The sequence below is a fragment of the Bactrocera neohumeralis genome, chromosome 4 (assembly GCF_024586455.1).
Source record: "Bactrocera neohumeralis isolate Rockhampton chromosome 4, APGP_CSIRO_Bneo_wtdbg2-racon-allhic-juicebox.fasta_v2, whole genome shotgun sequence".
NCBI lineage: Eukaryota > Metazoa > Arthropoda > Insecta > Diptera > Tephritidae > Bactrocera > Bactrocera neohumeralis.
In genome coordinates, this window is record NC_065921.1 from 15853923 (window position 1) to 15876815 (window position 22893).

The window sequence follows — 22893 nt, forward strand, 5'->3', positions numbered from 1 at the left end:
GAAGTAGGGAACCTCAAAATGGATCATCCCTTAGGTTTCTTAGATTATTTTAAAATTTTAGGTCAAATTTCAGATAATGAAACTTCTAATAGAAATTTTTTTAACTGTCTTTAAGAACCGATGTTTCTCTGATCTCATAAATGTCAATAAAATCCTTTCTCTTTCCCAATATATGTCTCAAAACATGACCTGTTTTCCAAGTTCCAAGCGAGTAGTTGCTCAAAACTTCTTTGGTTCTACCTTAAGACTTTTACATATAAAAATTACTAAATAGTTCGTATGCTTAGGTTCTCTGAAAAAATGTTTCAAATCATCAAAAAAATCACAATCTTGCTTAAGTTGTTCGTCCAATGAACAGCTGCTTAAAGATTTTCAAGAAATATATTTTGAGGAGCCTTTTACTACTGACGAAACAATGATATACATACATAAATCATCAGTAACATTTCATCAGCGGTTCTCATTATATACTTTTGCAATACAAAATTAATACAATGCTATTGAAAATAGCTTGAAGCAGAGAATTCGAAAACCGGAACCGGAATCAAAACACTTAAAAGTACTTATAATTTACCAAATCGATATCACGCACTTCACCTTTAAACCACTTCTAACTGACTTGTGAACATTTGCACACCCATTAAACACATATTTTCTAAATGTAAATGTATTTATGTACTAGGGTGAGCCAAAAAAACTAACGTCTTGAAATTGTGAGAATCTTCAAATAGATAAAATCATATTGAGATTGATTTGTACGAAACTCTATATTCTACGAGATGTTTACATTAAGGTGAGCCAAAACCTAAGGCGTTTAATTTATATAATTTTTTGAACAGAAAAAATTCCACTGGGGTAAGTTCTTCAGGAAATTTCAAGCTGTAAAAGAATCCACTATGAAAAAACTTTTATATTAAACCGCTCAAAAGTTATGGTCTTTTTAATGAAAACCGATTTTTAAGTTATTCTTTATATGGGAAAATTTGTATGCTCACCGACACTTTTTAAAATTTAGCTAAAAATCCTGCCTAGCAGGGATATTTTTTTCTCTCTGCATATGTAGATTCAATTTGTTCCACAAATTCGATTTTTTTTTTTGGCTCACCCTAATGCCCATTTGTATGTAAGCAGCGCTTTAAACTTGGCCTCGCAGAATTTTGACTTATCTCGTTGCCATCAAACGCCAATCGCAGCGAGACGAATAAATCCCAACAGCAACAACAACAACACGGGCTAATACGTCTAACCACGCGTCTAGTTTGTCACTCAAGCGTAACTTGAGATGAAAAAATTCAAAATAAATAAAAGCAAATTAAATGAAATGAAATAATCGAGGAAAAAATCTCTTAAACGCCCACACGCACTTAAGAGCCTGTCTGTGGCGACTTATTGTCGTGGTGGAAAAAATACAAAAAAATTGACAAACGCATGCAGAGAAATAAATAAATTTAATTGTAATATATGTACGTATGTATATTTATTTTATTTATACGTATGTACATATACTATATATGTATACCTTTAAGTCTTTAAGTAATACAAATTTAGTTGCTTGTGCGTTGTACGCATGCGCAGCGACGTGCGCGTTGAGTTGGTAGTCTAGTTGAAACGGTCAACAAGCGTGTGTCTTACGCACAACGAAAACAACAACAACACCTCATCTGTTGTCAAAGGTAACGTTGTTTATGGACCTTTTCTTACACATCACATCTTACTTTTGGTTGTGTGTGTGTGCGTATTTCTACTTGCACCTCTACACAGGAAAGCCACTCACAGACCTTTGTAGTACCTTTACCACTCCGTACAGTGTTTTCTAACAACAAATCTCTACAGTTACACTGAAATTGTGCTTCACTTTTGCTTTTCTTTCGATTCTTATCGACGGCACTTGCCTCCCTTTCCTTATCTGTGCACTCTCTTAGTCCCATTTGCATAAGAATACCTAGGTATAAGAGAAAATGTTGATTTCAGCAATTTAATTATTCCCAATTACTTTATACTTAGTCTCTTTCTCATTCAAATCTTGCCAACCAGTTTGCTTCAACTTCAACTCAAATCATTGTGATTCCATTGCCCATTATTGCTATAATAAAAAGCTATTTGCTTTAATTGCACTACATCTAATTGTTGTTGTTGTTTTTTTTTGTGTTTTCAATTAATTCCTCTTAATCACTGCCATTTTTATGGCATTTATATGCTAATTCTCAAGTTCATACGAAAAGTATTCGATGTTTTTAGCTGCCAGACAAAGGTTAACGGAACTAATAGATATTACGCAAGCAAATGACGAATTATTTAATAGAAATCGTTGATTTGTATACCCCATACATTTCATATAACATTTTAAAGGAAATGTCGGAGCCCCAAAACGAATATAAATGAACAGCATGTCGAGCTGCACCGAATAAGTCATGTCCATTCGACCGTCTCTCAGTATATAAGCGAACCAGTCCTTCAGTTTTTGGGATTCCGATCTGAAATTTCTCACACATTATTTTCTCCCTAAGAAACTATTAATTTGTGAGAATCACTTATATCAGATCTCTATACTATAAAGCTGCTCTACAAACTGACCGATCAAATGAAGCCTTTGTATGGAAAACCTTTTAATTGACGAGATATCTTCACGACGGAAATTATTTCCGAAGACAAAATTACAATTTTCGAAAGAAATGTTAAGATTGGACCGCTATAGGGTATAGCTGCCATACAAATTGTTTAATCTCAAACAAGGTAAAGATCTTTTTATAACCTTTTTTTTTAATTTCGGAATATTTTAGGAAATGTACTATTGTATATCAATGATGATGAGATATATCTCGCGTAGGAACCTTCCAAGGACTCCATATTTTATCTGCAACACTAGAATTACATTGAGGAATAATTTTATTTTTCTTATCAGAAGTAGTATTCTTTGTGTCTTTTTTGAGCATTTTTACACAGAACAATATCCTCAGCTATTGAGAAGGGCATTATATCGATACAGACAGAGTTAACGTTTTCTCTAGTTTAGTCATAATAGATATATTTTCGGAATAAATATCTGTTTTTACTTCTAAATGTAGTGCTCTCTTCACTGCATATATTTATTATAAAGGAGTTTGTTAATCGGTTCCTTATAAAAGAATTTGAATAACGTAAAGTACGGTTTTCTTTTAGCGATGGCCTCATTACTCGAACTCCATCTTATTCTATATGTCTTGGTTCTATAAATTTATAGAAGCCATATTGGTGAAGGAAATTGTTTACCTAAGTCTTAACCTGTCATGTTCTTTAGGGACAAAGATCACACATTTAACAAGTCCATCGATAAATGGAAGTCCTTGACCATTGCAATGCATTGTGCATTCATTATCGGTGCCTATTTCACCAGAAGTGAAGCGGTGTTAAACCAACTTTCGATCCAAGATCGCCATGTACACTTTTAAAGGGAACACAGGGTTGTCTTCTTCATCCACCGCTACGAATTTCTTTGAACAATTTTTCGGTTTAAAGAGTACTAGTATAATTTTTTTTCTGCAATTAATATGCCTCTTCTCAAGTCTCAGTATTAGCGAGCGTTTTCATGCAACATTGAACTTTTGGTCCATTTTCCAATAGTTTCAACCAGGATTTGAAATCATGACACACTAGGTAGTAAAAATGATTTCAAATGTCTCGCTTAATGTTCGCCAAACTGAGAAGAAAATACATATGTCTTGTTTTCATCACAATAAATTTGTCTTAAAGAAAATAGTAGATTTCTAGCAGCTTTGAGATTATTGGCCTTTAAAATAAACGAAGTAAACAATCTTTAAATAACTCCTATAATATTTGGAGGTTTATATACATATATCCTTAAACTATGATGCATATAATTCATTCGAGCAGACATTCAACTTTATCAAACAATGCAAAACTTCAATAAATTTGTATTAAAAGAAATTAGTGATAGATAGCTCTTCCAGCTGTGCTTTAGAGAATGATTAGAGAATGTTAACACCATATACAACCAATTAGAGCAGACTTTTCTTTCCTATTACCGACTAGTATCATTGCTAACTGAGTAATAGTTGATCTAATTTCATTTCATACTCAGTCTAAGCTGCTCCAAGTAGGGTTTGGTCAGGTCATTGAACGAAGAATATGACAGTGATGAAACAGTAAAATGCAGTATACTCTGTCATCGTCGAAGAATGTTAAACGAAGAAATAGTATGTTATTCTCGAGAAGTGTGAAACGAAGAGGTAATCTGAAAATTAGATCGAAACTGTGTCCAAACAGATAAGTTCTGCTAAAATGAAATGTTAAAAAGAAAAGGCTAGTAGAATAAAGTTATGATGAGGTGTGAGTATATTAAATAGTAATGCAAAATGTCGGACTTTTTGTTCAAAGTCTTCTTAACTTAATGATCCTAACAGTTCTTCGTGTTTGCTAAAATTACATCTAGCAGCTGTTCTAAAAGTTTCCAAAAGTATATTATAAACAGCAGATTTTTGTTCGACTATATTATAAATATTCTTAGTAAGAAACTGTATGTTCTTATTATTTTCAAGCTATACCCCAAAAAAGGCAACTTGCCACGCATGCCACAAAATTCACAGCTCACTTGAAAAGCAAGAAATTTACACAGTTTTCACTGCAACAAAGTGCAGGCTTTTTATAAAGCGGCCGTTGAGCGAAATTATGAATTTCATTGACCTAAAAGTTGTGGCAAGAACAAAAGCTAACGCCATAAACAATAAACAATGCGCGCAAGACAAACACTAAGACGAGGCAAGCAGCCAGTGAGAGGGAAGCTTGGAAAAAAGTGGCAGCAGACGCTAAAAATCGAACAGCCAGTAGAACGGTAACTTACACATATGTACATACATATGTGTATAACTATATATACATATATAAATGTATATATATTGTGATATCGTACATATGCATGTCTGGCACTACAAGTAAAAGAGAAAGACTGGAAGCCTACAAAGCGGCATACAAATGTGGGCTGATGGCTTCTGCAAATAAGTTATATATGTATATATGTATGTATATGTTTATGTATGTGTCTGCAAGAATTTATGATCGCCTGAGAATTGTCGCCTGTGTTGCTACCGCATATGTGCCTGTATGTGGGTATGTGTGCCACATTTTGGCCAAAAACCAATGCGCAACAACAAAACATTGAGCAACTTCCTCTTAACGAGCATGAAAATGCATTACACAGACACACGCGCATACATACATATGTACATAAATGCACACCTCTTTTTTTGCTGGCGCCCGCCTTTCATGCTGACAAGTTGCAACCTGCACATGTTGCTGCGGCAGTTGCCAAAAACTGCCACATTATGGCAACAGCGGGATGCCGAGATTATTTTGCGTTTTTCTTTATTTATTTTTTGCTTTTGCAACACACCACCAAACAGACGTTCGGCCAAGAGGCATGCATAACTCTATATTCGTATGCCACTCACTTGCACACCCACGAACCTGTCGCAAGCGCACACAGCAACAAAGCAGCGGCGAGCTCAACTCAACATTTGTTGTGTGTGTGTGTGCGTGTGCGTGTTGCATGCGCATATAATCATAAATCAGCGCAAAAAACTAAGATGTTGAAAAATATGCAACCCACTTGCTAACTGTCAACTGCACAATACAACAATAACAACACAAAAATTTATGTATTTTAATATAAGGTTAATGTGTTGAGGAGCAGCAGCAGCAACAACATAATTTTCGCCAGCAAATTGCAAAAAGCACAATAAAATTGCAAATCAACCGAAAGCTGAGTGGAACCAAGCAGCGACGATTTCGAATTCAGGAAGCTTTATGTGTCACATAATTTGCATACAAAACTGCTACTGAGGCATTGCCGAAATTGAAGTCTCATTTTTGAAGGCATCGTCGGAAAAGATTATTGTTTTCGAAATGACGTTCTGAATTTTAAAGAAAGTGTGTTCTTGAAACTAGCACATGGATTTTATGAAACGATTTCTCATAGCAAAAATATACTTACGGATTTGCTATCACCGCGGCGGCTCTCTTTTATGTAGTTCGAAAAATTTTTGGATATGGAGAGTTTCACATGTAGGCAAGTGTATAAAGAAGATTATCTAAAAATTTCAAATAAATCGCTCCAGGAAACCTGAGAAATTGTAGGTATCGTTTTGAAAAAGACAGTTTCGAGAAAACCGCGTTTAAAGTTTCAAAGCCGGACTTATAGACTTGGGTACCCACTTGGTAGTTGAAAAGCCGGATTTGAAATCATAAAGCTTGACACTTTTCTCTCTTGCTTGGAACATCAACTTTTATTTTGAAAGCTACTTAAAATCATGCAAAATATAATTTCTCATTGAGATAGAAAATATGAAAATATCAATGATTTATGAGGTTTCTTAGAAAATGTCTGAATTTAGATATTTTTTTATTCAATAACAAAAAGAATATTATTAAACCGATTATTTGTTCAAAAATATAAGCTTCATGCCTAAGTGGACTGAATTTTGGAAAATACTACAACTCGAAAATGGTCGAATTTGGTATAAAAGTTTGAATAGTCTAATTTTTAATACTATGCCTCCGATATTCATATATTTATCGCTTTTAACAGCTTTGAATTTGTGAGTTGATGGTATTTATGTACGATTTATGGAGCTTTCGAGTGTGGCGAATAGAACAAGCAATTGGTATAAATATACTAAACTGGCATAACATAAAATGCATCGATTATTTCTTCAAAAATATAATTTTCATGTGTAGGTATACTGACATTTGAAAAATACTATGACTTGAAAATGGTCGAATTTGGTATAAAAGTTAACATAATCTATTTTTTAATACTATATCTGCCACATTCACATATTTATCGCTTTACAAGCTGTGAGTATATGAATTGATAGTAATTATGTTCGATTTATCAAGCCTTCGAGTGTGGCGAATAGAGCAAATAACTGGTATAAATATACTAAACTAGCATGATTTAAAATGCATCAATTATTTCTTCAAAAATGTGTGTCGTGTGTAAATATACTAATTTTTGAAAAATACTAAAACTCGAAAATGGTCGAAATTGGTATAAAAGTCTGAATAATCTGATTTTTAATATTATAATTCCGATATTTACATAGCAACTGGGAATTTATGAATCAATAGTAGTTATGTACAATTGCCTTAGGTTGTGGGAATAGAACAAACAACTGGTATAATTATACTAAACTGGCATAATCTAAAATGCATCAAATAACAAATAGTTATATCGCTTTATTGAGGTATATAAATGCTCTTTTATATCGAATACCCCTAGAATCACTAATGTATCCCATCAAATGAACTTTTCAAACTTTTTGAAAAAGAAGCAGCTCTTTAGCATAAAGAAAAGGTTTTGTAAATCAAAAATATCTCAAACAATTTCTTTATATCAATGTCCGACATTGTCTTTTCAATTTCCCCGACAATTTTTGAAGTGATGTCGCAAGAAAAACAATTTAGTTATTATTTATTAAGCGAGCTGTGAGGCGACGAATCGAAGATGATAAGCTGACAGGCGAAGGAAAAACGATGTAATAGAAACCACTCATATTAAAACAAAATGTGAGTTTTGGTTATAAAATGGTTATATATTGGTTATATGTTGGTTATATCTGACAGTGGAAGCAGAAATTTTATGCTACATACATATACATATGTATGTAATATGGTGTAGTGAACAAAAAACCCAATTTTGATTGTTTTGATGATACTTTGTTTTACATTTTAAGTGACGATGAGTAAGTTAGTTCATAAATTTGCATCTCTTCTCGCTACCTCCAGTGCTTCTGCCAGCGACTGCCGTCTGTCTGTCCGAACACACCTTCAATGCATAAATTTCCAATTAATTTGCGTTGCAAGTGTGCGAAAACTCACACATACACACAAACAAATATATGTTGCATACATATAATAGTGATGAAATACATAAATCTATAAATATATATACATACATATGAACATATGTATGTGTATACATAGTATATGTAGTTCATAAGACGGTCCACAATGCCTTTAGCCTAAGCTGCCACATGTCTTCCTCTTCATTTTTATGACATTATTTTAAAATTGTATTGTTATTCTCGCAGCTCGTACCTTTTGTGGTCGTGTCGCTGCTTTTTAATATTCGTATGTAATTATATATTATTTGGGGCATTGTTTAATGAGCAGCTGCCGCTTCTGCCGCCGACCAACTTTTTTGCACATCGCACATACAACAGAAAGGTGTACAAGCAAGTGTGTATAATATGGTGTATCCGATGCTGTCATCTGCTTCTTAGCTTTTCTGGCCAAGCATAACAACAACAATAACAACAACAACAGCAGCAAGTAGCTTTGCCATTAACTGCGTGTTGTGCTTGTGGCGGCTGTCATGCAGATGTCGACCAACACCAGCAGCAGAATTTCCCATGCAACACCACACACAGAGCGTGTTGGCTGTGCAGCAACAACAAAAACAGCTCGTTTTATGCCACCAAAGCATAGATTTTCACGATTTGTCTAACGCGTTCACGCTTTGCTCTCCATTGTTTACCTTTATATGCCGTTGCTGGTGTTGTTATTGTTCACGATAGTGTTTTTGTTGTTCTTAATAGTGTTGTTGTTGCATTTATAGTTATTGTAGTTATTATTGCCATGCGTTTTCCCCTTTGTTCCCCCTAATGCCTACCTACGTACATATGTATATACGAACACACATTCATGATGTGTTTTTGCCTTCTTTTTTCGCTTTCTTTTCTCTTGCTGAACCCTTTGAAGTCATCATTATTTATTTGATTTTCTTATCTTTGCTTGTTTGACTGTTTGGCTGTTTGTGCGTTTGTTTGCTCGCTTTTCTTTGTTTGTTCGTTTTTTTGTTGCTTTTAACGTTTTCTCGCTGTTGGCGTTTTACGGAACTGCATATTCATTCCAGCGGCGGACGGACGGCAAACGCGTTGCTCGAAATTTGTTTCTACACTCAAACACACACACACACGTACATGTAAAACACACATGAGATTTATGTTGAGCTGTTTGCGCTGAATCGCAACGTGTTCTGGTATTTAAAAGAGTGGGAAAATTCTGGAGAAACACGCTACGCCCCGGGCAATTTGGCAAACAGGTACATTTCCGTTGTACGCGAAGGTTAAAGGTCATGTGCTGTTGGCACTAAGCAGAAACAGGCTTTTTAGTAACATTACACGTGTTGTTTGTGTTGTTAGATATTCACTTCTATTTCATTTGTATTCGTTGTATATTTGTATGTAAATATGCATAGTAGTATAAGGTAGGATGATTATATTTTTGTTTATTTTTTCCACTTTATACTATGAAAATTTGTTTGGTGGGCTTCTCATAAAAATTCTCTCCAATTATGAGCCTTGAAATTAGTAGAAAAGTGTCGGTCTTTTCACTTTTCTATTTTCCATTATCATTGGAAAGAAAATTCTTACTAAAAAAATCATTTCTTATATTTAGAATTATGAGGTTTCACCGTTCAAAATTTATTCGATATTTTATGCCCACCCTAATATAAGATCTATAAAACCTGGATTGCCGTGATATACATACATATTACTAGCAAGCAATATATGAAAATCACAGCAGCCATATTAAGTCAGTGATTTATAGATCAAATACTTTGGTAACACAAGTTTAAATAAAAACTAAGAAACTTTCACTAGATAATATTTCTGCTGTTAAAATTTCAAGTTGATATGTACGATTTGAAAAATATATTTTGAAGAAAAATGCATTTAAAATTGTACCCGATGAAACTAGCTGACCTAAACACTTCGAATATACTGGGAACTAACAGATCAATTCAAAATTCCGCGGCCTACCATAGTAAAACACATTGTTGGCATTTTTTTACTCAACATACATAGTTCCTTTCAAGGATGATACACTGATTATAGCGACCCTCTAATTTTCCTAAATCAGTCTTGTAAGTACAATTTGTCTAGTCCTCAGTTTCGGCGAACACCTTTTCATTCGACGAATATTACTTCCCAGCGAGAATTCTTTTGAGATCTGAGAATAGAAAATAATCATTTGGGTCAGATCGGGAGAGTACGGCAACTACGGAAGCAATTTGAAGTCCAATTCATAGATTTCTGCCACCGTTTTCACTAACTTGTGACACGGTGCTTTGTCTTGGTGCAACAGCATTTTCTTTTTCTTCAAATGCAGCTGTTTTTCGGCGGTTTCGTCATTGAAATGGTCTAAAAAAATTCTTCTATGCGCATGCCAAAATACAGACACCATAACTTTGCCAGCCGACTGTTGTGTTTTTTCATGCTTTAAAGCGGGTTCATCGTGTGCAGTTCACTCGGAATTCGATTAGACTTTGGAATGAAATGTTGCTCCCATATCGACGCAAAAGCTGGGGCTCTTGGGTTTATTACGCTTAAAGAGCTCCAAACACTCTTTCAAATGATTAACTCATCCTTGTTTTTGTTTAAAAGTGAGCTTGCGTGGCACACACTTTGCATAGAACTTTCTTCTACCAATGTGTCTGCCATCTCGATCATCGACACGGACGTTCTTTATTTCCAACAAGACGGTGCGCCGCTGCATTTTTCAAATCTAAACATGGACACATTGCGTGCAAAGTTTGGTGACTCGTTACTTTCGAGAAATTTCCCAGTCAAATGGCCGCCAAGATCATGCGATTTAAAGCCTCTAGATTATTTTTTTCTGGGGGTATATTAAATCAAAGTTTCTCATCCAATAAACCAGTAACCAGCTCGCGGAACTCAATTTCAGTGTTTGACATTCAGCTATAGTGCCCAAAATCGATGAACGCTGTTTATGGAAAAATTGAGTGATTTTGAAACCAATCGTAGTTTCAGTTTGCTTAGGCTCAAATGATTTTTCAAAATGGTTTTCACTGATCTTTCCGATATTCCAAAGATGCCATTAAGATCTCTGACTGTTAATCGTCAAGTACCAATGTCTTTATTTTATTGACGTGTTGATCAGCAGTTGATGTTGAAGGCCGTTCTGTACGTGGTTTGCCGTCAACGCGTTCTCAACCTGCTTTGAATAGTTTATACCAATCAAAAACACTTGCTCGCCACCAGCAAATATCCACTTAGGCCTTTCCCAATATTCTGAACGTTTCGGCGTCATAAATTTGTTTTCGTACAAAAAATTTAGTGGAACTTCTTGTTGAATAGTTTCACTCATCATAAAATCGCCGAATGCACTTTATGTACTTCCAAAAGACAAGCGTATACTAAGTATTAATGATTATTTTGATGTGACATTTGCCACAGATGTCACTCTACAAATAGGTTTATGTTTGAATTTTAATTTAAAAAGTCTTACTATTTTTTGCCCACAGTAGTATAATATCCAAAATGAGTTTAAATAATTATTTTAAATTAAAACAAAAACACAAAATCTGTATATTTTTTAATTTCAAATTTGCTAACAATTAATGGTTTTGTTTGAAAAAATTTTCCTAATTAATTAAAATTGTATAATTAAACTTTAATGTCTTTTTTTCCTCATTACATTCGTTTAGGGCATGTTTCTTTCACATAAAATCCTCCTGACATATTTGGTATTATATGTGATTATGTATATATATACATATGTATATGTAAATATGTTTTTTACGTGTTCAGAAATGTATATATATATCTGTATCTGTGCTTAATTACATTTGTGTAAAATAATTTTATCTACCAGTCGACAAATAAAGCTGACATTCCTTCAAAATGTCATTACATTTGTAGGCACATACCATATGTATGTATGTATGGGTGTTTGTAAGTATATAATATACCTTCATAACAAATAAAACTCGCTGAATAAAGCATTTCAGCCACAAAATTTTTTCTTTGTCGAAAATTGACAACGCCGCCCCACCACGCTTCAAACATTCCACAGCCTACCGGGCGGCTGATTAAGTAACGGTGCTGGCTGACTGATAAGATTAGATAGAAACAATGCTTGAAATACATTTAAAAATAGGCAGCACAGAGTACAACAACAATGTAAGCTGAAAATATGACAAATATGACTTGCAGCTGACAATTAAATGTGCAAACAAACAGTTATAAAGGTAAACAAAACCCACGATTGCCGCAATGGAGCGCACGCAGGAGCTTGCACATACATATGTATGTATATATAGTACGGTGTCTATGGGTGTATATATATGTACATATGCATATGTATATGTGGCGTAATCGTGATTAAGCACTAAAGGCCTACTCGCGCAAAGGCATTCGGATATCAAAAGTTATTGTGCATAATATATGAAAAATATTAAATGCTTAATTATGTGTGTATGGTATATACATACATACATATGTCTATGGGGAGTAGATATGTATGTCTGTTGATGACTTTGTAGTTATTTACACTTGTAGTATTCCACGCGGTAATTATTATCAAGTGCGATACTTGTCTGTGTGGCTTTTTCTCGGTTTTCTTATTGTTGTTGGTGTCATTTAACTGCGACAAGGTCGCCGCTAAGCAAGCACTTCTCAGCTGCTGGTATTTCTAATATGCCTTTTGTTATTCTTTTCAGCAAAGTTGGCAAGTGGAAAAAATGCATGAAGTGTTTTAGGTCTTTGCTGCTTTTTTGTTATTATTATTTTTTTGTTTTTGTTAAGCAGAAAATGGAAAAGTTGTTGCATTTGTCAATGTTTGCTCTGCTTCGTTGTTATTTTGAGTTTAAGAATGCTGTAGTGTAACTATTTTTATAACGATCTGCACTTGTATATGGTATATGTGTGTTTGTATGTATGTATGTAAATATGTATGTATGCATATATCTACAATTACATTACAGCTACTGAACCATAAATTCACCTCATTATTTCAGGGTTGCCCTACAGACGATAGCTAAACACATTGCATATGTAAATACCGTTAAAGGAAAATATAGTAAATATTGATTTTTGCTAGTGTGATACAACATAGTTCATGACTGATCGGTAAATCGCCCGAACTTGCAACTTTTCGTTACCATTTTTGTGTTGCTAGTTGCCTCATGCATCAAAATATGCCTCAACCTGCTCGATTAGTCCTTGGATTTCTTTCCAGCGCACATTCTCCAGAGGTCTGACAATGGGAAAACCCCGCTGACGTCCGAAATCTGGTTGGCGTATTGTTCGATATCAATGACGTGGTTGAGGAATGGCTTCTTGCAATTTTCTGTCGTTTTGATTGCTTGGAGACTCTAAAAATTAGTGGATTATGTTCACTCTTTCGATCCCAGGAAAGATTCTCAAAAGACCTCTACAAAATTTGGGTAACTTAAGGTTCTCATTATTAAGAATAGTTTACTCAGTTCTTGTGTAAACTTTAACACTTTATACACTATTTCAAAGAAGCTTGAACGCGTTCAACGAGCGGTGTTCAACAGCATGTGCTTATGGCCGCGAAAATTGCTAACTGACTTAGAGATCCTGGGTTTCTAAATGAACACATGTCTGAACATTCGAAAATCCTCACACGCTTTGACTTTATACCAGACCTTTTGGATCGTGAAGTCGGTAGACCAAACTCTGGCGGCATTTTCTCTGCCCACATACTTGCTAGGGTGATGTGAGAAGAGGCGATGTGAGCTTCTTTAAGGATGGGTCAATGGTTTGGGGGAAGATTATTCTTCTTCCTTACTATTGCATTTTCCATGCGGCGTGTTTGTTGTAAGGTTGAAAACCTTACCCCACGCCAGCTTCAAAAGCTGTATAAAGGAAAACGAGGTGGAATCAACTGAGCACTTCCTTATTGAGTGTTGTGCGTTTACGAGCTCATCCTTTCAGATATACCATCAAAGTTGTGGGAATAGAAATTAAACGCCATAACAAATTTATTGACCACAAGGGCCTTTGCTGACATATAAGTTCGAATTAGAGGAATTCCAACTTCTACGGCATCCAAAGCACTGCAATAGTAGTCCAAGTGCGATCTTTGGAGCAGCCATCGAATCTAACCTAACCTAATCTACACAATGAAAGAAGAATCTACACAATTCGACTAGAATTTCTGAAATTTTTGTTGTTTTCTTCATCCATACATCACGTGAACTAAGTCTTCTAAGCCCATCATCATTCCACATTGCAGAACAGTTAATTCAGTGTTTTTTAAAGGTGCTCTATTTCGCTGTCCAAAACTGTATATACAGTATATACTTATGTGCATATGTATGTATAGAAACGAAAACTTCTTCATACTTTTTGTGCTTCCTTCACACACTTACATAACTACCTGGGCCCTTGTGTGGGCGTGTTTAAAATTGTTGTGCAACTGGTTTTGCTCGGCGACTATTTGATAAACGAAAACTGATGATTTAAAAACGATTTCAGGAATTTTTATAGACTTAGACTACTTGTGCTTTTGTTACAAAAATGAGAAAAAAACACACCAGCAACAATAAAAAATTAACAGCTTACAAACAAAAGAGGCGCTGATATCGTCAACTGCTATCTCACGCCTCGTTTCATATTTAATGCAGCATTGTTGTTATTGTTTGTTATTATTTTTTCTTAATACGCATGTTAATGAAGACGTTTATTGAGTTGAACACGCAAAAAAATTATAAAAATACATATTAAAAACAACAACAAGTAGGCAAGCGGTAAGCGCAGATAAAGCTGCTGATTTCTTTTATTATATTTGCAATGCACAATGAGATAAGCCAATGAACTTCATGTGTCTCTTTTTACATTCATGAATTTTTATTTATTTATTTTGTGTCTTAATTGTATAAATCTCTTATGGCGGTCACAAAATGCATTAACGAGCTGGCAAGGTGACTTATTTGTAGATATTCGCAATCGCTTAGCATTTAGTAATAAAATAAAATTCGACAGTTTGTCGGCATGCCGATTTTGAGGTCAATTTTTAATTTTAAATGAAATCAAAAATGCCATAAACTGCTGCAGATGTGAAGGTAGGCGTGGTTAGGGTGCAAAGTCTTCAATAAATCACCGAGTGATTGGCAGCAAAAAATTTAATAGCAATTGCTCGTGTACCTTTTATATATACTACTTTATACATGCACATATGTAGATAGTAAATGCAGTAAAATAATATATGATGTGTTTAAATATATTCATACGAAATCAGGTATTTTAAATTTATTATTTTAATTTTTTATTAATTTTTTTCAAATTATATAATATTTTCGTTATCCGCGATTTTTTCAAGAAAATAAATCGAAATATAATTATGTTGTATTAATTATCTTTTTTTGAAAAATTCTGAATTAAAAAAAAATATATATATATATATAAAAAAAAAATTTTATAATAAAAATGTATAAAAAGCCATTTAATAAAAATATATTGAAATAAATGAATAAATATTTTTAATGTCCGCCATAGGTAATAAAAGCATTGAATATTATTATATGTATTTGCATATGTATGTACAGCTAGATTGCTTGAGAAGATGATGAAAAACAAGTTATGAATAAATTGACATTTTTTTAACATACATATGTACATTCTACGTAAATATAGAGTTTTCGGAAATACCTTCAAAAATAGCTCTTAACTTTTCGGCTCTCTTCCAATCTATGCATACTGTGAAGAGTATACGTGAGGTATATTGTTCTACTGCATCAGATATGATTGAAAAACATATAACTGGTTAAATAAAGGTTATGTTATAACTTATGCCGTATGTTCCAAAGCTAATTTGCAAAAAGCATATGTGATTCAAAGGATATTCCTGCAAATCGAAGGGATTCGAAATTATTAAAGCGTCAAGGAAATTTATCAAAAGTCAATGATATATGTTATATTAATCTCCTGATTAACAGCTATAAGAGTAAAATTGATCCTCACGTCAGTTTTGACTCAAAGTTTCTCATATTTCGAAAAGCACTTCTGCTTTCTTACTTTAGGAGCTTTAAATATTTTTTTTCTATAAAATTGATGAATTCGCGATTATATTGTTAATGATATATAAGTAAACAAGCAAAAACGTTAACTTCGGCTGCCGAAGCTATAAAAAATTTTCTTTACAAAAACTTGATTTTGATTGGCCAGTTGTGGCATTTAATTTGTATGGTAGCTATATCACATAGTAGTCCAATATAAGCGGTTCCGATAAGTGAGCAAGATCTTTAAGAAAACAGGAAGTTTGCGTAACCTCAGACGGATTACTCAACTAGATCGCGTATAATATTGGGTAGCCGAAAAAATCTTTTCGTATTTTGTCAATAGATGTCGTTGCAGTCGTATATCTCCAGTGCTACCAATCAAATTGTGTCATACCATATAGTGTTGGAAAGGTGAGCTTTTAAGCTTCATTTAACCAAAAAAAAATAAATTCGGGAAAGTTGAGAAAAATTTATTTAATTATTAAAAATAATAAAGAAATTCGCTATATTTTGAAATTATTTTATAAGAAAGGGAAGAATGCCACTCAAGCCACCTATGAAATTTGTGAAGTGTACCGCGTCGATGCTGTATCAGTTCGTCTAGCGCAACAATGGTTTGCTCGCTTCCGTTCTGGAAATTTCGAAATTTCGATTTACACTGATGGAATAATGTCTCTAGCGGAAAAATGGCAAAAAGTGGTCGACCAAAATGGTACATATTTGTTTATTTATTTATTAGTATAAATATAAAAAAATAAGTTCAAGTTTGTTTAGAAATACGAAAAGACTTTGTGGATATAAATATACGTAGCACCTTGCGAGGATTACTTAAATACCTTCATATACATTATAAATCTACGAAGTTTTCCCATAGGAGTTACATAGTTCGTGGCAAACTTAATGCACCCTTTGCAGGGTATACAAAATTAGAAACCAGATCAGAACAAAAATTATCAGATTTGTATCAGACAATTCAGATAACTAATTACATTAATATCTATTAAATGAACTGACAGCTGTCAGTGGAAAACAATCATATGATTATTTCTGTATTTTAAGTAACTAACCGTATGTTTTTCACAACAACGTACACAAATCTTCAAGCTTTAGAAATGTTTCTTCATTAATGCCTATGAAGTTCAATGTTTGAAGAATAAAAAGAGGATATGTTGCAATTTCTTGAAAAAAACAGGTTTTAAAGTTTTCTTTTAGTGATAATATAAAACATATTATATGTATATGGAAAATATTAACATAGAACTTTCGTGATTTTTATTAAAGAATATTACACTTTTTTAAACAAAAGCTATTTTAAATACACTCAAAATCATATTTTTGGATAAATGTTTTCCTCCGCTTGATGTTTTTCATGTATTTAATAACAGGAGAATCCTTATATCGTAAAATTCTTAAATATATACGTTAGGGTGTGCCATTTTGAGGCAACCTTTTTTTTCAACTGAAAAACAGGCTCAAAACTTTCGAAATGTGTAAAAAAAAAAGTTACTCAAAAGATGAGCTCTTAATATTAATATTAAGAGATGCCTCTTTCAAATTTTCTGTTTTCCATATAAATTACATGGAAAAAAATCGTTTTTTTGTGGTGGTTATTCTGCGGAGGTTATTACATGTGCACGCGATGGCTGCCAGTTGGGATGGTAAACTCGATTCCGTTTTCTCGTAAAATCATCGATTTTTCAGAATCGATCTTCAGTAGTCGAAGTCGATTAAGAATCGATTCTTGACATTCGAAAAATCGATCGAGTAGAATCCGAAAGCGCGTAGTTCTAGTTTTATTCGTCGCATCGGGTCATGCCATACCTCTTTGGAAAGCTCATTGCACGCGCTAACACGTGTTTGATTGATTGTCGTTTCTTTTAAGTCGTTCGTGAGTTATAGCGTCGCAAACATGGAGCAAAATAAAGAGAAAATACGGCATATTTTACAGTACTACTACGATAAAGATGCATCTCAAGCCACCAATAAAATTTATGCAGTTTATGGACCCGATACAGTTTCCATTTCCACCGCACAACGATGGTTTCAACGTTTTCGTTCTGGTGTAGAGGTCGTCGAAGATGCGCCACGCTCCGGAAGGCCTGTCGTCGAAAATTGCGATAAATCGCTGAATTGGTCGAAAGAGACCGTCATAGTAGCAGCCGTAGCATCGGTCAAGAGCTGGGCATGAGTCATCAAAAATTCATTTCAATTTCAATAAAAAAAAAATTTTATAAAAATGCCGCAAGACTTTTTTGACAACCCATTAAATGAATTTATATTTTTAAGAATTTTTTAATCAAAAGTATAACGAAATTTTATGTCTCACAAAATATTGAGGTTAAGTGTGCCATCTAAGCAAAAAAGAAATATATTTTTTTTTATTTTTTGATGTTTTTGACTCAAGTTTTATAAATATGACACATACAAATTCCTTTTCGTTGTTTAATGATTCCGCATTCTTTTTTTTTTAATTTAATACAAAATATTTTTTAAGTTTAAAAGCACCTGAGGCAATCACGCACATAATGATTATATTTTCATTGTATAATTTTTACATCTAAAAAAACTGTAATTTAGTGTCGAAAGCAAGGCGCCAAAATAAAATAATTTGGTTATGAATAGAATAGAGAATTTATTGACACAACCAACAACAATGTAAATATGCCCGTATGGCAAATATAAGAACACACATTCATGGACAATTTTACAGCCGCGAAAAAAATTATTGAAGCATAAACTTTCTGCTACATTTGCATTTTCTGAGTCTATATATACGAAATTACATAAGATTGTGTCTCTAAATTTTTATTTTTTCAAAAGAATATTAAAGCGTGAAATTGTTTTCGCCACAATTTGTCACACTGAGCCGAATATTTAGATATTTGTGTATGTAAATGTAGTAGATACATCAAAAGAAATGTGAGGAAGATATGTATGTATATGTGTGATGTCCTTAGGCTTCTTTCTAATATGAGTAGGCTATTGAGCTCGTCTAGGTATTGCAAAGATTTTGTACCAAAATTTTATAATTAATGGTCCATATATGCAGTACAGTGTATAAAAAGTATCACTAGACCACGACTGAGTTAAGATGACTTTTTCTTAGAACAGTTGCTAGAATTCACTACGTAATCGGAAGAAATTTCGTATTGTACTTAAAAGACAACTACAAATTATTGTGAAGGGGTTAAGTCTGGCCAAAAGTAAGATACAAAATATTGAATGATCTTCTGAGTTCTTAAAGCGGTATCAGATATAATCAAAATTTACTAAAAGGATGGAACTAAAACTCTTATAAGACAAGTATCAATGAAAAAATTGAAAAAGTGAAATTGTACAATTGGGCAATTGGAGCCGTAACGTAAAAAGTGTATAATTTACAGACCGAATATAAATAGACAGATAAATTTTCGAGTTCTATAGATTTGATTGGCGTAGATAGGCTCTTTAAACTTATTATTTATCTTTAACACGGACCTATATTAAATTTTAAGTTAATTTTAATTAAATAAAATTAGAAATTTGTCGAATTTTTATATATAAAGACCTTTTCTGTTCTTTAAGAGAGTGTTTCTATGTTAATATTTACCCTATTTATTAACTTATAATATTTGAATAATTATCATTACTGTGCCTAAAGATTACTAGAAATATGCTTAAAACTATTAAAAAACTTACCAAAAAAGTCTAGGCGAACGTTGCAATTTAAGTTGGCGGCAAATTTTTTTTTAATAATTTTATTTTTTAAATTTTTAACAATAGTGGTTACTCTATTAAATTTACCGTTTTTTCGTTAATATTTTTATCACTTTATTAGTTTTCAGCCCTTATGTTTCATTTTTAATCACTTTAAACTAAAAAAGTGATTCGAAAGAATTAATTAATATTATGTATATGACATTATTAATTATATTGTATAATAAATATAAAATTATATATATGACATTAATAATTACATTATTAATTATATTAAGAAATAAAGTTTTTTATTACCACACTTCATAAATACACAGTTTTTATTTAATTTACATTTCAATTTAGGATATTTACATAGGTATTTTGTCTCTTGAACGGGTTTTCATCGACTATAAAATAATCATAACTATGAAAATTAAAATTTTTGTAATTCAATTTTTTGTTAATTTTAATTATAATTATTATTTTTTTATTTTATTTATATAATAATTTCTTAAATTAATTTTACTTTATTTAATTTTATTTCTTTATAGGGATGAATTTATGTTAAATTATATTTTATTTTTTTTATTATTTTCAACTTAAAAATAATTAGTTTCATTTCAATTTACTTTATATTATTACATTTTTAAATTAATAAAATTTTATTTATTTACATTTATTTTTATAAATAATTTTTTTTTTGTAATTTTATTTTTTATTTTATTTTTTTTATTTTTTTATTTAATTTTATTATTTTATTTTTTTTATTTTATTTTTTTTTTTATTTTATTTTATTTTATTTTATTTTATTTTATTTTATTTTATTTTATTTTATTTTGTTTTATTTTATTTTATTTTATTTTATTTTATTTTATTTTATTTTATTTTATTTTATTTTATTTTATTTTATTTTATGTATTCTTTCCGAAAAACAATACTTTACTGACATTTAATTTTATTAATTATTACAATTATTTTATTATTTTTTTACTGTTTTATGTTATATTAAATTATTAAATATATTTTGATTGATTATTGTTTGTTTTATGTAAATATTCTTATTTAGTTATGCATTTGCTTTAAAGTTAAAATATTTTTTTTATGGTTTACATCAATGTTTGATTAGATTTTTTTATTTTAAATAAAATTTAACTTTTTTTATCTTATTCGTTCTAACATTACTATTTTTAATCTTCATGAATTTTTTTTAATAATTTATATTTTTTTCGATGTTTTTTTAGTTCGTTATTTGATTTTTTATAGTTTTTGGTTTTGTTTACTTTATTTCCATTTGTTTTATAATTTTCTTATTTAAAATTAGATACTTTTTTTCATTTTCCAATCTATTTTTGGTTCACTGCTTTGCATATTTTGACACATTATGTTTAATTTTCCAATTGTTTTACTTATTTATTTACTTTTTTAATTTATAATAATTTTTTACATTTTTAATGTTTTCTGTTGTTATTAGTTTGTTATTAAGTTTTTTTTTGGTTTTGTTTACTTTATTTCAATATATTTTTCTAATTAGAGATTAAATAGAATTTTTTTTTAATTTCTAATTGCTGCAATTGTTTGCTATTTTGTGAGCTTTGACACTTCATCTTAAGTTTTCCAATTGTTTTATTTATTTATTTATTTTTATTATTCATTTTTTTTATATATTATTGCAAAGTCACTTTTGCTAAAATTAGTGATTACAAAATTCTCATGTCTCATCACACAATCCCCAATATTTTTAAATGCTTTTTTTAATGTTCCGAAATCATGTTTATCTCAATTCAAAACACTTTGTGCACTTCTATGTTTAGCAGTTGACGTAGATTTCAAAAATAGTTTTAATATGTTGGCAATCATTCGCAGTGTACATTAATTTCAAGTCAAATACATTTTACATATGTGATGTTTATTATTGTTGTTGCAATATCTTTTTGAACAAATTTACCCGTCAGCTGCATTTGTTTGTGTGCAGTTATTGCTTTTGTTTTCATTTATTCGCTCACTTTATTATCTACAGATCATTTTTGCTGTGATCTCGTTGAAAATAGCGCAAAATCTGTTTGCAACATGCAACAACCAACAACAAGCGCATAGTCGAACATACATGTAATGCAAGATAAATTGCCACACGAAGTGCGGAAAGTGCAATGAAATGAAGATAAGTAAATAAACAAAAGCCAATAGAGTCTACAGCAAGCCAAAAAACAAAAAACTATTGCGCGAAAAATCGCACAAAAGCAAACAAAGCAAATTAAATTGCAACAAAGCCAAAAATTATTAACCGAATGCAAAAAAAAAAAAAATACATAAAAATAGCGCATAAAGTGAAAATTGGAAAAGAAAAAGGTGAGTATTTGCAATTGAATCATAATAGAAACAGGAATCAGTGGGAAAATGGCGGGTTGTAGGAAAGAATTCTAGACAAATAGGAGTCTGTTTCCATTTAACTAAACCTTTCTGCAGTTTTTCAAGTGAAAACTTTCATAATCTTCCAACAAAGCCAAGAATTAAAACTTTGTTCACTAAATGGAATTCTCGACAGCTTCAACTGTCATACTCATTACACTTAAAATCAGCTTAACTGTGACAGTTGAGTTGAAAGCAATGTAACTGCGCTTCTCAACCATTTTTTTACTTTTTTATTATCACTCTTGTCTCTTCTTCGCACTTGAACATTAACTTCAAATTACTTGTGGAAACAGTATCAAAATTCCAGCCTAATGCTTCATCCATTAATTTAGGCTAATTAAGGTCAGACAGGCAACTCCCATTTACGGCTGAGACATAATCAACATTGTGGTCTCCCCTATTTAGTCAAGTTATCTAGTTGAAATTGACACAAATCCGTTGATTTTAAGACTAATCTTTAGATAAAATTTGTTTATTATTTTCGATAAAAATATTTTTTTTTGTTTAATTATTTTTATTGCAGAGCAAGTATGAATTAAAGACCAACATACATATTTTATTATTGAATATTATTCCTGTTGTAGGTTTATTATTATTTTTTTGATAAAAAATGTATAGCAAGTTATTAAAAAATCTAATGTAAACCATATAGGAAAGTAAAATGATTTAGGCACGGTTTAAATTGAAAATAAAGACCTTGCTTACTTTCGATTCTATTGTTAGGGCAAAAACTACAACTTCAGGCATCGTTTGAAAAATAAATCAGCTTGAGAAATACCGGACAACCTAATATACATACATACATAAGCATAGATGCTAGGATATCGGCAGTCTTTCAGGTATATGTATTTGCAAACAAATCGGTATTTTTACGTTTTTGACTGTTGTTACATTCAATGTGCATATTGTTTTTTAATAATACATTTTATCTGATTACAAATAATTTATATTTCATATTTTTATTGATACATTCTATTATT

At 31.7% G+C, this 22893-nt stretch overlaps 1 protein-coding gene across 3 annotated transcripts in view; it reads right to left on the reverse strand.

Moving 5' to 3' along the window:
* The window catches only part of LOC126756170 (protein Shroom), a 317073-nt gene that overhangs the window by 290050 nt on the left and 4130 nt on the right, over positions 1-22893 (reverse strand). The window contains exon 2 of one of the 3 annotated variants that reach the window (XM_050469027.1): positions 19505-19680. The exons of the other annotated variants lie outside the window; for them this stretch is intronic. The gene's annotated coding sequence lies outside the window, so the exon portion shown is untranslated. The remainder of the gene's footprint in view (positions 1-19504; positions 19681-22893) is intronic. 3 annotated transcript variants of the gene reach the window in all.